Raw genomic sequence first — 15,076 nt, 5'->3', positions numbered from 1 at the left:
AGGAACTTGAAGATGCGTGGACTTCAACTCCCAGAATTCCCCAGCCAGCATAGCTGGCTGGGGAATTCTGGGAGTTGAAGTCCACGCATCTTCAAGTTCCTAAGGTTGGGAAACGCTGTTCTACACTATATTAAGAAGTCGAAAGATAACCCGGAAAAAGCAGTGGCAAACAACTTCCATATATATAGTTGTTTAGAAAAATCTACCCGGGAATGCTTTTACTCCCAAGCCAGAAAGGATCATTCCACATTCTGGGAGGCATTTACAGTAAGCAGAAGAAAGTTCTGTAGAGTTTCGAAACTTGGCAAGCCCCACCCACCTCCCAAAGCGCGGGTCAACATTTAAAGCAACCCCACGGGGAGGCGGGGGGGGGGGAAACCCAGTGATAACTTTACAGAATCCAGGGGAGCCTGGCCCCTGAACTCCTTAAAGGAGGCGCATCCTCAAGTATCCGAGGCAGGGCGGCGCTCCCTATTGAACACGGGGTGGGATTTGCCACTTCGTCGCCTCTTCCCCTCCCCACGGCCGCCGCCTTTTCTCCTCCTCTCCCCTTTCCTGAAAGTCGCCGAGCTGCTTTGCCTGTCAACCAAGGACCGCGCCGGCAGAAGGAGGAACGAACGGAGATGCCAGGAGCAACCCCTGCCTGACGCGCGGTGCCGCTGCTGCGGCTCAGGCTCCCTTCGCGAGCGGGCTCGGTTCCGTCCGTGCATGGCCACCCGAGCGCTCGCTGCCTGCCCGCAGCCCGCTCCGAGCCCCTAGGCAGCCCGCGCCCCGACTCGGCGGGCAGAGAAGAAGCGCCGCCGCGGCCCTTGGCGCCAGCAGGTAAGTGCGGGGCCGCCGCCCGTCTGCCCGCCCGCGTTTTCCAGGTGACTTGCAGGGCACCGGTCCGCGGTCCCATCGAGGAGAGGTCCGAAGGAAGGAGAGCCAGGAATGCCCTCACAGCCAGCCAGAGGAGGAGGAGGAGGAGGAGGAGGAGGAGGAAAGTTCCTCATGTTTAGGTGCTGGGAAGTGAAGCCGGGAAAGAAGTCCGGATAGTGGCCGAGCAAGCGTCGGGCGGGAAAGGGGAGCCAAAGGATGGCACCCGGCTCAGAGGCAGAAAGAAGGGAGCGTGGAAGGACCCGGGGCAGGAGCCGGCAGCGGGGCGCTTTCTAGGGGGGCGGCAGGGAGAAAGACTCCAAAGGGCAGAGAGGGAAGACTGAAGAAAGTCTATGGGGATTCTCAGTCATCCGGGTCAGGGTTGTCCCAGAGGTGCTTTTTTTCCAGGAGGCAACCGGACTGGAGAGAAACTCTGCAGGGGCCAAAAAAGGTGGGGAAAAAAGGTCGGGCTGATGGTTTCGCTTGGGGACCCAAGAGGAGGAAGGCCCAAGAGTGCCTCTGGGGCCCTCAGAGGCCACAGGGCGTGGTGGCAAAAGCAGGGGAGAGAGAGAGAGAGAGAGAGAGAGAGAGAGAGAGAGAGAGAGAGAGAGAGAGAGAGAGAGAGAGAGAGAGAGAGAGAGAGAGAGAGAGAGAGAGAGAGAGAGAGAGAGAGAGAGAGAGAGAGAGAGAGAGGATGAGGAAGGTCTCTTTTTATGCAGCTCTTCCGGCTCGATGGCTAGCGGGAGACCAAATCCTCTCGGGCTTGGCGTTTTTACTGAACGGGTCTTTCGCTCGCTCGCTCGTTCTCTCTCGCTCTCTCTTTCCTCCATGGGCGAAGATGGGAAAACGCCGGGCACGGGACCCCCGCTTGATCCATAATGTGGGGAAGGGAAGAAAAAGACAGATGCGGGAGGCAAGGAATTTCCGTGCTGAAACATTTTAGCCCAAGGAGCTACGTGGACGTGCTCAGATTGGTGGCGGAAAGGAGGATCGGGCAGGAGAGAAGCCGGGGAAGTGTGTGGAGAGGAGACGGGTTAATTTAATTCGAGCCTTGGTCAGTCCGTTTGTGAGCTGAGCTTCCTTCGTAGTCAGCTCTTCCCATTTAAGAGGGCAGAGACTTCCTTTCTGGAGTAGAATCAGAACTTGTAGGATCCGGTTATTTCACATTACCCGATAGCTTGTGTTTTTTTTCTTCCTGAAATTCCTGTAACAGCAGGTTTCTCCCTCTGGTTAAGCAAAGTATTTTCTAGCTGGTAATAATTGATCATCGTATGCAATGCTGTGGAAGTTAAAGTGGATGGTGATGATGATGATGATCATATAAATCTACTACCATATTCCATTTTCAGTCAGAAATCAGAAGTGCCTCTCTGCATCATGCACAGGGCAATAAACTGAATTGAACATAGTGGGTCAGACTTCTAAGGAGATGGGCATTAGATTGCACTGGGAGACAAGGAAGCCGAGACAAATGGGATAGAAGCCATTGTGGGGGAAAAAAGAGGAAGAAAGCAGGATAAGGGGTTCTCTTACACAAAGCATATAGTAATATATTGATCTAGCTTTTTTTTATAAAGGAGCTGTTCATGTGAATATCTGTAAAACAATTGCATGTCTGTACTTTGCCATTGTTCATATTTCATCTACTGTATAGATGAATTACTGTCATTAGCTTTTATTTCATATGCCCTGGAGCCCAGTCAGAAAATGACTGTCCCCATTTTATAGAAGAGGATCAAAAGTCGAAGAAAATAATTTGCCTACAGAATCCTTTCACACATTGTGCATTTGCAAACCTAAATCTAGTAATTGTGCACCCAAAAATAATTGCCTGGCAGTTCTGACAAAAATTGAACAGGTTTTTTTTGGGGGGTGGGGGTGGGGGGGTGTTTACATACAGTATGTTTTATTGGCCACATTCAGATGAACAAAGCCTAATTTAGGAATTCAAAAAATGTCCCAACTCCTCCTTTTCTTTCACTTTGTACAAGCACAGAAAACCTCAGAAGCCACAGCTAATATAGCTTTACTTTACATTTGTACTGCGTAACCAGGGCTTTTTTTGTCATTGAACGCTCAGAACTGAGTTCCGGCACCTTTTTTGGATGGAACCTTATAGGGTAGGCAAGGTGGGTTGTATGACATGTGTGAGTTCTGGCACCTTTTTCTTTTACAAGCACTGTGCGTAACTATGTTTATGGATTTCCAAAGCAAGTAAAACAGGATATGAGCCCCTGAGGAGTTGCTGACATAAAAACCAATAAGTTAAGTATTATATTTAGTCTCAAAACCTGAATTGTTGTATCTTTTACAAGTCAGATCCCATAACAAACAATAAATTATTATTTCTAGAGAAGAGAGACAAGCTAGAATTTTCGGCTTCCATTTTTATCAGCAAATTTGCTTGTCAGCTAGAACTTTGCTGTGACATTCTATGCAAATGTGATATGTATGCATACTTAAATACAAAATTTGATTTGGCTGATCTTCATTTCATATCTTCAGGGTTTAGAGCTGCATACTACTTACTGGAACAGTTAGAATGAAAGTCAGGGAACTGTAGGAGTTATGTACACTCTAGCCTCATCTGCTTGGAGGCATTGCTTAGCGCTGATATTGTAAATATTGTGTATCCGCCTGTCCTTTAGCCTTGTGAAGACAAAAAGAGTGGGTGTGCATATCGCTGTGTAATGAGTGCTTGTAAAGTGTGCTTTTCTTTTAGGTTTTATATTTGTAATATATGAAAGAACAAAGATGCAAATTATACTTGCCATATTCTTTAGGCTATATTACCAATAATAAGTAGAGGGTGTGCCACAAAGAGACTGGCATTAACAATCCTTGGTAAGAAATAAATAATTCAGAATTCAAATGACCTCAGGTGCCACAGCAGGATTCAAAAGAGGATTTCTGAATACTTTTAAAAGCTAGAGATTTGTGAAACCCATTTCTTTAATTTTCTTGCATATTCTTCTTTGTCTTTCTTTGATCTCAGGTGGCTTCCTCAGACAATCCATGTCTTTAATATCCTTGCCTTTCTGAACAGAGTCCTTGCCCCTCCCGGAAAGTTGAGTGGACTGCTGTCCATTATTGATTGGCAATGGATTTATGTTGACTAGTTTATGCAGTGTTGTTTCATCCTCTTGAAAGTAGGCAAAATGGAAAAACAACTGTACACATAGCAATTATGCACATATATTTTACTCTCTGTAGTCTTCCTTTGCTTCAACATACTATGCATGTATATCAGATGGCACATCTTTTTCAGCTCTCTAATGAGAGTTACATTGGAGACAACATGGCATAACGAATGGTTTGGGCTAATCTATTTCCCATAGCATACATATGGGGGGGGGTATTTTTTCTTCAGAGATGCCACTTCAGTACAGCAATATTTTCTTTGCAGTTAACTTGTTGGTGTGAAAAGGCTAGCTTTTTTTTTGACATTTTCCAATCAGGTTGACAACGTCACACCTCCATTTACATTTATAGAAATAATTAATCTGCTGTGCCCTAGAAAACTGACAATGTACATATTGAATTTAAGGTGTAAGTCCTTTCCTATGAAACCTTGGAGATTGATAGTCAGTAAAAGCATCATCAAGAATGTTCACAATGAGTATATTTTTGTATCTTCCGGTTAGGGGGAAAAAAGTCAGCATTTCCCTTTTTTGGTCACAAACTTAGGGTTGTGGGTTTTAAAAGTATGTTTCCCCTCACCCCTTCTGCTGGCATCCAGGATCTCTTTTTCTTGTTTCTTAGACTGGAAGCAGGTGATTCATTTTTCATACAGCTGTAGGTGGTATCAGTGAGCCATGCTGGCTAAGATATGTCTTTTTTCCCCCCATTGTTTTAGATATTTGAAACAGCACACGAAATGTCTTTATAGTGGGTTTGTTTTGTTTTTTTGAAAGATAGCTGAGCTTGAAACGATAAAGGTGTGATGCCATGATTTACAGGAAAAATATCATACTTGGACTCTCTAGAGCAGGGTAGGCAACCTTGGCTCTTTTATGACTCAGGAATTCTGGGAGTTGAAGTCCACGAGTCATAAAAGAGCCAAGGTTGCCTACCCCTGCTCTAGACTATTCTAGCTACCTTAGTAGTTTCCCTGAACTTCATTGAAACCTTCCAAATTCAAACTCCTATCACTGAAACAGATGTGTGTATAACACATGCACTCTTTTTGCTGTCACCTTCCTTATCTTCATTCCTCATGGTACAGATGCATTCTTTTTTAATTTGTCAGCATTAGAGGCAACTTTAACTTTCCCCATCCTTGAAAAAAGAAGGAGGCATGGGTATTTTTAAAATTAATATTATAATTTGGAAAACATCATTGGATTATAGGAAGGGAAGGAATTTTAAAAGTCTCCCAGTCCAATCCCCTGCTGAGGGCAAGAATCCTCATAGCATCCCAGAAATGGCCTTAAATAGGTTAAACTGCCCAACTGGGACCCTAGGATTTGGTTCTCCCAACTTCTTCCTTATATATACAATGAGCAATTTAAAGGTACATTAAACATTTTATTTTTTTTACATAAACTTAGGAAGCTTTATCTGTATGTGTTAGCCATGTATTATATGATCACAGACTTCCATCTTGTTTAATCCAGCAGTAAATATTTTGACACACAGTATCACACCAAAGACTTTTCCTTGAGATACACTAGGAATTATGCTATAAATATGATAGTACTTATATTTATGAAATGAATTAAAATATGTCCTTATTTAATTGAAAGTGCTATATGTTTGATGATATGAGTTATGAAATTTATATCCTGCCTTCTTCCAAGCGCTGAAGGGAACATATATAACACTTTTAACTGCCCAGAGGTTGCTGGGAAGAGCTACAATCTGTGAGTTAAGAAGGAGGAGGGTGGAGGAGGAAAGTAGCGACACGACACGAATCATATAACTAAAAATCAAAAACAGCAGCAGTACATTCAGGGCAAGTGCACCTGAGATTCTTTTTATCTCAGAATGTCTGGCTTAATTCAGTGCAACACTTGTTTTGCAGCTGTCTCTTGCAGTACTCTTTTCAAACTTGGAAACTGTCCTATCTGTAAACAAATCACTAGTCTACAAGGACAAATTATTTATCTAGGGTCTGTAATCTGTGCTCTTCAGGCAGAAATTAGGTGTCAAGTTCAGCCCTTCTACTCTATTGAGTCTCTGTGCTCAGTCCCCTCTACCACAAAGATCCTGCAGGAAAAGGGCAGTGTGGACAACCTGGCAGGGTGAGAGCTGTGAACCATAAACACAAAGCTTTCGCTGTGTCCCTGCATAACAGATACAGTGCCCTTGCTGACCTTAATAGGGACATTAAAGAGACAGGTCAAGGTAGTTGTGATGATAACTCAAATAAGCAGGGGATTTTGGTCCGAGATGAAGAACTTGTTTTTGATAGGGAGAAGTGCGAGTCATGTATTACACATCAGTCATGCAAGAAGAGAAAGGCATCCAAAAAGAGAAGCCACCTTCTGGTTGGACAAGAAGGGTATTTTTAAAATAGTCAAGAATGCCAGCAAGGACTGTGATGTGGAGGCTATTGTATATCTTGGCACAAACAATCTGTTCAAAAAAGATGTACTCTCTGTGCAGAATGATTTCCAGAGCTTGGGGCAGGAACTCAGCAGAATAGGCTGCAGGCTCACTTTTTCAGGTTTTACCAGTGTATAAGGAGCAAAATGGAAAAGGCCAGCGTATAGCAGAATTCAATATGTGGCTAAAGGAATGGAGTAAGGGGAAAGGCATTGGTTATATTAGTCACAATGTCTGTAGCTGGTGCAATGAAAAAATGTATAAAAGAGATGTCTCCCAAAAGTGGAGAAGGGAACTAGGGGATTATCCATATTGGATCTAATTCTCACTAACAGAGATGAAATGATAGAAGGTGTTGAAGCCACAGGAACCTTGGAGGGAAGTGATCATGCAGTATTGGAATTCAACATTATGGAAGCACAAGTAATAGAACAGAATCAAACTAGAGTCTTGGACTTTAAGAGAGCTAATTTCAATATACTTAAAGAGGGCTTGGGAAGGATTCCATGGATGAGAATCCTCAAGGGGAAAACAACTCAAGAAGAATGGGGAATTTTGAAAATGAGATAATAAAAGCCCAGTCTAGCACAATACCAACAAAGAAGAAAAATAACAGCTCTCAAAAGAAACCAGCGTGGCTGCATAAAGAACTCTCTGATAAATTGAAAGATAAAAAGGACAAGTATAGAAAGTGGAAAGAGGGGCATATAACTAAGGCAGAATATAAACAAATAGCCCAAGCCTGCAAAGATGAAGTAAAGAAAGCTAAGGCTCAAAATGAACTAAGGCTTGTGACCAAAGTCAAAAATTAAAAAAAAAAGTTTCTTTCAACATGTAAAAAAAGACCAAAAATATTAAGGAAATGATTGGTCCACTAGTGGGAGAAAGTGGCAAGAAGGTGACAAGCAACAGGGAGAAAGCAGAACTATTTAACTCGTTTTTTGCATCTGTCTTTATACAAAGGGAAAAAAACAGTCCAACCTATCAAAAACAGTGCCATAAAAAAGAATAGAAACACAAGTTAAGATCAGCAAGAAAATGGTAAGTGAGAACCTATCCAGCCTAGATGAATTCAAATCACCAGGACCAGATGGATTGCAAGGTTCTCAAGGAACTGGCAGATGTGATGTCAGAACCACTGAACTATATTTTTCAAAGATCCCAGAGCACTGGGGAACTACCAGAGGACTGGAAGAGAGCTGATGTAGTTTTCCTTCAAAAAAGGAAAAAAAATGGATCCAGGAAACTATAGAGCTATCAGCCTGACCTCAATACCTGGGAAGATTCTGGGAAAGATAATCAAACAACGAATCAGCGAGCACCTAGAGGCAAACAAAGTCATTACAAAAAGCCAACATGGGTTTGTCAAAAACAGATCATGCCAGACAAATCTTATTACATTCTTTGACCAAGTGACAAAATTAGTGGACCAGAGGAACGCTGTAGATATAATTTACTTGGACTTCAGTAAGGCATTTGATAAAGTAGACCACAACCTACTACTTGATAAGATAGAAAAATGTGGGTTAGGCAGCATCACCACCAGATGGATTCATAGCTAGCTGACTGGCCGTACTCAGCGTGTGTTCATCAATGGAACTGCATCTACATGGAGGAAAGTGTGTAATCGGGGTGCCCCGGGTCTCCATTCTAGGCCCAGTGCTCTTCAACATCTTCATCAACGATTTGGATGAGGGGATAGATGGGGAACTCATCAAATTTGCAGACATCACCAAGCTGACAGGAATAGCTGAACTCCAGAAAACAGGCTTAAGATACAGGAGGATCTGGACAGACTTGAACACTGGGCACTATCTAACAAAATGAAATTCAATGATGAAAAAAGTAAGGTTTTATACTTAGGCAAGAAAAACCAAATGCACAGGTATAGTATAGGGGGTACCTTGCTCAATAGTAGTAACTGTGAGAGGGATCTCAGAGTCCTAGTGGACAATCACTTCAATATGAGCCAGCAGTGTGCTGCAGCTGCCAAAAAAGCCAACACAGTGCTAGGCTGCATTAACAGAGGGATAGAATCAAGATCAAGTGAAGTACTAATACCACTTTACAATGCTTTGGTAAGGCCACACCTGGAATACTGCATCCAGTTTTGGTCACCACGATGTAAAAAAGATGTCGAGACTCTAGAAAGAGTACAGAGAAGAGCAACAAAGATGATTAGGGGGCTGGAGGCTAAAACATATAGGGAACGGTTGCTGGAATTGGGTATGTGTAGTTTAATGAAGAGAAGGGTGAGGGGTGACATGATAGCAGTGTTCCAATACCTTAGGGGCTGCCACAAAGAAGAAGGGTCAAGCTATTCTCCAAAGCACCTGAAGGCAGGGCAAGAAGCAACGGATGGAAACTAATCAAGGAGAGAAGCAACCTAGAACTAAGGAGAAACTAAGGAGAAACTTCCTGACAGTCAGAACAATTAACCAGTGGAACAACCTGCCTCCAGAAGCGGTGAATGCTCCAACAGTGGAAGTTTTTTAGAAGAGACTGGACAGCCATTTGTCTGAAATGGTATAGGGTTTCCTGCCTGAACAGGGGGTTGGACACTAGATGACCTCCAAGGTCCCTTCCAGCTTTATTATTATTATTACTTCTTGTCCATTTTCTCCCCACAGAATAACCTTCTAAGACAGAATTGGATTGAGAGAAAGTAATCGTGCTATGACCACAATAGGAGTTTCAATGTTTGGGGAAGGACTTGAATCTGAGACTCCCTGATCCTAAATCTACCATCCTAACCACTATACCATATACTATTGCTAATCAGGTTGATCCATATTTTCAATGTAAGAAGACTGAGCCAAGAAAACATTTTCAAAATTGTTTGCAGTTAGTAGGACTAAATCACATGAGTACAGAACCTCTAATTAAAGCAGATTCTTTTTCCCCAACTTCCACGTGAAAAAGGTGCAGGTGCCTTAGGAATTACATATGGAGAGAGGTGAATAATTTAAATCATTTTTGAAGCCTGCACAGTCCTAGCACTCAGAATTAATCTCCCTCCATTCCTTGAAGAACAGTAATTACCTTGGCTTCTGATACTTTGCATAATTTATTTTACCTTTTTACTATTTTGTATATTTCACAGCAAGAAGCTGTTCAGAGCACTGAAAACTCATCTCTGATTATTGGAAACATTTTTTTTAAAAAAATAGACTGTTTGGCTTACGCAGGCATTGTCCAAACACTTTTCAACCACACAGGATTAAAAATAATATTTTAGAGATGTGTGCAATGGAAACTGGATTTTGCCTCCACTAAAAAGATTCCCTGTTTTTGTCAGTGAAGATTCTCATTCATCCAGATAGAGTTCTCTGAAAGTTAAGAAACTACTTGCCTAAGCAGCAAAACATTTCAAAGCAAGAAGAAAAAGCAGTCCAGTTGCCATAAATCAACTTCCAGACTTCCCTGTTTTTTGATTTGCTATCACAAAATTATAACTTTATATTTGTAAACTGGTTAGAGTCACTTAGACTGTGAGATTGGTGGTGTATAAATCTGATAAATAAATCTGCATAGCCTTTAACTATTGACATTTGAATGTTACATTTCAAACTTTTTAAAAAGTACATGGAAGATTCAATTATTGTTAATCCCGTGGCTAGGTGGTCATCAGAGGAATACAGTAGTTATAGTTAATAGTATAATTATAGTTTAAAAAAAACCTGTTTTTGTCATACCGCTTTGTAGTAGTTTTTATTAAACTACCACAGATGAAGTAAACCACTGAGTTCACAAACAAACATCATTCTCCTTTCCTTGTACTAAGAAAAAAGGGAAGTTCAGTGTGTAGGAAATGGTAGTTTCCTGTTGTCTTTGAACCAGCCTAAATATAGAGCTTCTTGGAATCCTTTAGTGATCAGGCTTGTCGGATAACCTTAAATCAATTTTCAGTTCAAGCATTTTATCAACATAGGAAGAATACGATGTAGGCTCATGAAACAAATCTTTATTATTTTTGTGTAAGATCTGAGTCACATTACTGGAATATTCGATATAGATAGTGCTATGTCTGAGAAGCTGCAACTGATCCAAAATGCAATTACTATGGCCCCGACTAGTGTTACCGTTCTTACTCCAGCAAGATATTAATTTGATTTCTGTACAGTTGAAAGGAGAGATTATGATTTAAAACCTGAGATCAGAATACCTAATGTACCACCTACTCAAAGACAGATCTGCCTGACTCATTAAGACTTGAGTGCCCTCCCTCAGGAGCCGCAGGGGCGTGAACTTTTTTCTTAACCATTGCTTCGCTGACTGAAATCCGTCTGTTTCTGAACTCGTGATTTTTAAGTGTAAAAATAAAAACCCGTCCTTCATCATTTTCATTCATTGTAATCCAGTGGATTTGGGGTATGTGAAAAAGTGTAATTCTGCTTTTTTTTCTACAGTAGGCAAGTTGCTGTCTATGAGAAGTTAATGGTAAGGTCATGAATTCAGTCTAATACAACAGTACTTTCTTAGCTGCTGATATTCTTAGCTGCTGATATTCTTAGCTGCTGATATTCTGACATTGAAGAATAAGAATCTCTCCAAATGAAAATCCACATTAAGACTGTGCCAGAACTGTCTCTACTTCAGCAGTTATTTATTCGGTGACCTATATATGAAATCTCTTCCTGTGATCTGTCCACTGCTTAGCTTGTGCTCCTCCTGCAGATTCGCTTTTAGGTTAAGACCCTTTGGAAATTGGCAAAATGATGTCTAAAGTGAGGGAAATGGGAGTTAACCAATATAACAATTTTGTATAAGTATATCTTATCAGACTTTCTCACCTTTTCCTTCTTCCTGTTGAAAGCCAGCCCATAGTTTATTGTTCTAAAGTTAGCTTTAGATTGAGAATGCTGGGTCAAATCCTATGCCAGACAATTACAGATTTGCCTGAGGTCATGCAGGTGGTTTATCCACAGGGTTTGTCAACCTTGGCAACGTGAAGATGAGTGGATTTCAAATCCCAGAATTCCCCAACCAGCTTTGCTGTTTTAAAGGCTATGGATTTATTTATTTATAAAAATTATTTGCCACACATCTTATATAGAAATGACTCTGGGCAGTTTAAGCATTAAAATATTGACACCCTAACAGATAAGTAAGTTATCACTCTTTTTTCCCAAAAGACACTTGCCATAGAAACCTAAGGGGATAACTGGGACTTAGATTTAAATAAAAGGCTATATATAGGATTGCAAATTTAACAAACTCAATTTGTGTTGCCTCCTTCTGACTTTTGAAGCTCTGCACACCTTAGGGTCCATGGTGGCACAGTGGTCAGAATGCAGTATTGCAGGCTAATTCTGCTTACTGCCAACTGCCAGCAGTTTGGCAGTTCGATCCTGACCGGCTGAAGGTTCCAGATTGTTGAGGGCAATATGCTAACTCTGCAAAATGCTTAGAGAGGGCTGTAAAGCACTATAAAGCGGTATATAAGTTTAAGTACTATTGCTATTAGGAGCCACTTATCTCCAGGAGGCTTAACTGCAAAACCAATTGCTTGGGTTTTAAAATCTAGTGCTCACTCATACTGCCTTCTCCAGCTATCTGTGCCTCCATCAAGGGTAAAATAGCCTTTGAGCAAAGAAGCTAAAGATATTTTCAGTTTTTAAACACTGGTATATTGACTTTTCCTATATAAATTTGACCTTGTTGCAAAACTTTAACTTTTTAGTAATTTAGACAGATTGTTGTGTTTGTTACCTAGGCAATTTGACTGAACCCTACCTTAGGATATGAAATAAGGGTCACATTTGATTTTATCTTTTATTGTGTTGTTATCGTGTTTTTCCTTTATTGTTTTATACTTTTACTGTAAATTATCACGAGCCCTGTTGCTGACAATATGAAAATAGGAGTTTTGGTTTTTTTTAAAAAAAAATACATAATAAAGACATTATTTTAATAAATCAAGAGAAATCAGTGGAAAAATCCGGTTACTGTAATTTCAGTGGAAGATATGAGCCTCAGTGCCATTACCCTAAATGATAGATAAAAACTTTGTCCTGTTGCCTTAGCAACTAGTGAGGCTTCCTTGCATAGACCTCATATTATTGGGGTTATATCTATGCAGGGCTCTTAAGCAAATAGAGTTGAATGTGGTTTGCTGTATTTAACATGGGGCAACAACAAACATTTTAATCTGGATTACATTTTAATATTTTAATTCTACCATATTGTTAAAATGTTAGCTTTATTGGTACATCACATTTCTTATAAATCACCCATTGACAGATTTGATTGATGAGAAAAGAACAATCAGTTCATGTTCTTAAGTATTTCTGTTTCTTATTATTTATTAAATTTACATGCTGCCCATCTCACAACCAAATGACTCTTGCACCCAGTGTGAATGAATCACTGAGTTTAGTTACATATTTAGGTACATCATGTTTCTTCGTGGGAAGATTACATCTCTTTATATAGTAAGTTTTTGTAAACATAGCAGTAGGATTCTTCAATCAAAATAGAGCTGGAAGAGACCTTGGAGGTCTTCTAGTCCAACCTCCTGCTCAAGTAGGATGTCAACTCTACAATGAGCATGTCATGATTCTGACATAGGAGACCCTAGACCATTTCAGATAGATGGCTGTCCAGCCTTTTCTTAAAATCCTCCAGTGATGAAGCACCTACAACTTCCACTGGTTAATTGTCCTCAGTGTTAGGAAGTTTCTCTTTAATTCCAGGTTGTTTCTCTCCTTAATTAGTTTTATTCGTTGTATAGAGCAGAACAGAACAGAACAGAATAGAATAGAATCTTTATTGTCACTTTAAATGTACACTAATCAGCATACATTAAAAAATCTGTTGCATTAAGCTCTCAAAAAAAACATGCATATACCCACATACACACATATATGACACAGAGAAACATCACTGTCTAGTTCGACTGTATACATATAAATGGCAAAAAAAAAGAATCTTGCAAATTTACAAGACCAAATGGAAGTGAGTGCAACTTACATTAGTTTCCATCCATTGTTTCTTGCCTTCTGGTGCTGTGGAAAATAAGTTGATCCCTCTTCTTTATGGCAACCCCTCAAATACTAAAATACTGCTATCATGTCACCCCTAATCCTTCTTTTCTCTAGACCCAATTCCTACAACCATTCTTCTTATGTTTTTGTCTCCAGGTCCTTAATCATCTTATTTGCTCTTCCCTGAACTTTTTCCAAAGTCTCAACATCTTTTTTGTAATGTGGTAACAAAAACTGGATGTTGCATTCTAGGTGTGGTCTTACTAAGGATTTATGAATACTTCATGTGATTTTGATTCTGTTTATACAAGGATTGTATTAGCTTTTTTGGCTACTGCCATATATTGCTGGCTCATGGTTAAGTGACAGTCCACAAGGTTGCAAGGTCCCTCTCAACAGTTACTGTTTTTGAGCCAGGTTTCCCTAATCTGTACTTATACCTTTGGTTTATCCTGCCTAGGTGTAAACCTCTTGCTTTTCTCCATATTAAATTTCATTTTGGATAGGGCCCATTGTTCAAGTCTGTCAAGATCTTTTTGGACCCTGAGCTTGTCTTCTCGGGTGTTGGCAGTGGTGGGATTCAGTCATTTTGTACCGATTCAGCAGAACTGGTAGCTAAATTTTGCTGAGTTCAGAGAACCGGCTGAATGCACCGGGTGAGTCCAGTCTAGGCCTCAGAGGCCTGGAGGAGGCCTCCCAGGCCTAGAACGGCCCACTGGAAATGTGTGGATGCTACTTCCGGAAGTCCGTTCTAGGCCTCGGAGGCCTGGAGCATCCAATAAGAGAACCGGTTGTTTAGGTATTTGAATCCCACCACTAGGTGTTGGCTATTCCTGCCAGCTTAGTGTCATCCACAAATTTGATGAGTTCCTCTTCTATTCCCTCATCTAAATCATTTATGAAGATATTGAAGAGTACTGGCCCTAAAATGGAACCTTGTGGTAACCTACTGCTTACTTCCCTTCCTGTAGATGTAGTACATGACTACTCTTTGAGTATAGTTTGTCAGCCAGTTATAAATAAATCTGATGTTGATACTGTCTAGCCCACATTTTTCTAGTTTACAAGAAGTAGGTTGTAGTCTACTTTGTTGAATGCCATGCTGAAGTTTAAGTATACTATGTCCACAACATTTTCCTGGTCCACTAATTTAGTAACTTTGTCAAAGAATGAAATAAAATTGATTTGGCATGATCTGTTTTTAGAAACCCATGGTGGCTACTAGTTATAACTTTATTTGTTTCTAGACATACACAGATCTGTTTTTTGATTATTTTTTCCAGTATCTTCCCAGGTATTTTTGTTATGGTGATTGTTCTGTAGTTTCCTGTGTCTGTTTTTCCCCCCTTTTTGAAGATGGGAACCACATCCTCTGGTTCCCCAGTGCTCCAGGATTTTTAAAAGATATGGTACAATGATTCTGAGATAACTTCTGCCAGCTCCTTCAGGTCCCAGTAATTTAAATTTATCAATGTCAGACAGGTGTTCTCTTACCATTTTCTTGCTTATTTTTTTAATAGATACTATTTCTAGTCTGGTTTTGGTAGGTTGGGCTATAGGTTTTTTTATGTGAAGACTGACGCAAAGAATGAGTTAAGCAGCTCTGCTACTCTCTATTGCCTATTACTTCCTTGCCATCTTCTCTCTTTAGTGGACCAACTGTTTCCTTGACTTTTTTTGTTTTTTTT

General features: G+C 40.6%; 1 protein-coding gene across 2 annotated transcripts in view; it reads left to right on the top strand.

Annotated features, from left to right (window-relative positions):
- The first annotated feature begins 614 nt into the window (after positions 1 to 614).
- The window catches only part of LBHD2 (LBH domain containing 2), a 58,182-nt gene continuing 43,720 nt past the window's right edge, over positions 615 to 15,076 (top strand). For both annotated transcript variants that reach the window (XM_083360396.1, XM_083360397.1), the window contains exon 1: positions 615 to 822. The gene's annotated coding sequence lies outside the window, so the exon portion shown is untranslated. The remainder of the gene's footprint in view (positions 823 to 15,076) is intronic.

The sequence above is a fragment of the Vipera ursinii genome (genome assembly GCF_947247035.1).
Source record: "Vipera ursinii genome assembly, chromosome: 1".
Classification (NCBI taxonomy): Eukaryota; Metazoa; Chordata; class Lepidosauria; order Squamata; family Viperidae; genus Vipera; species Vipera ursinii.
Note: the sequence above shows the minus strand (reverse complement) of the source record. Positions and strands in the feature narration are given on the sequence as shown.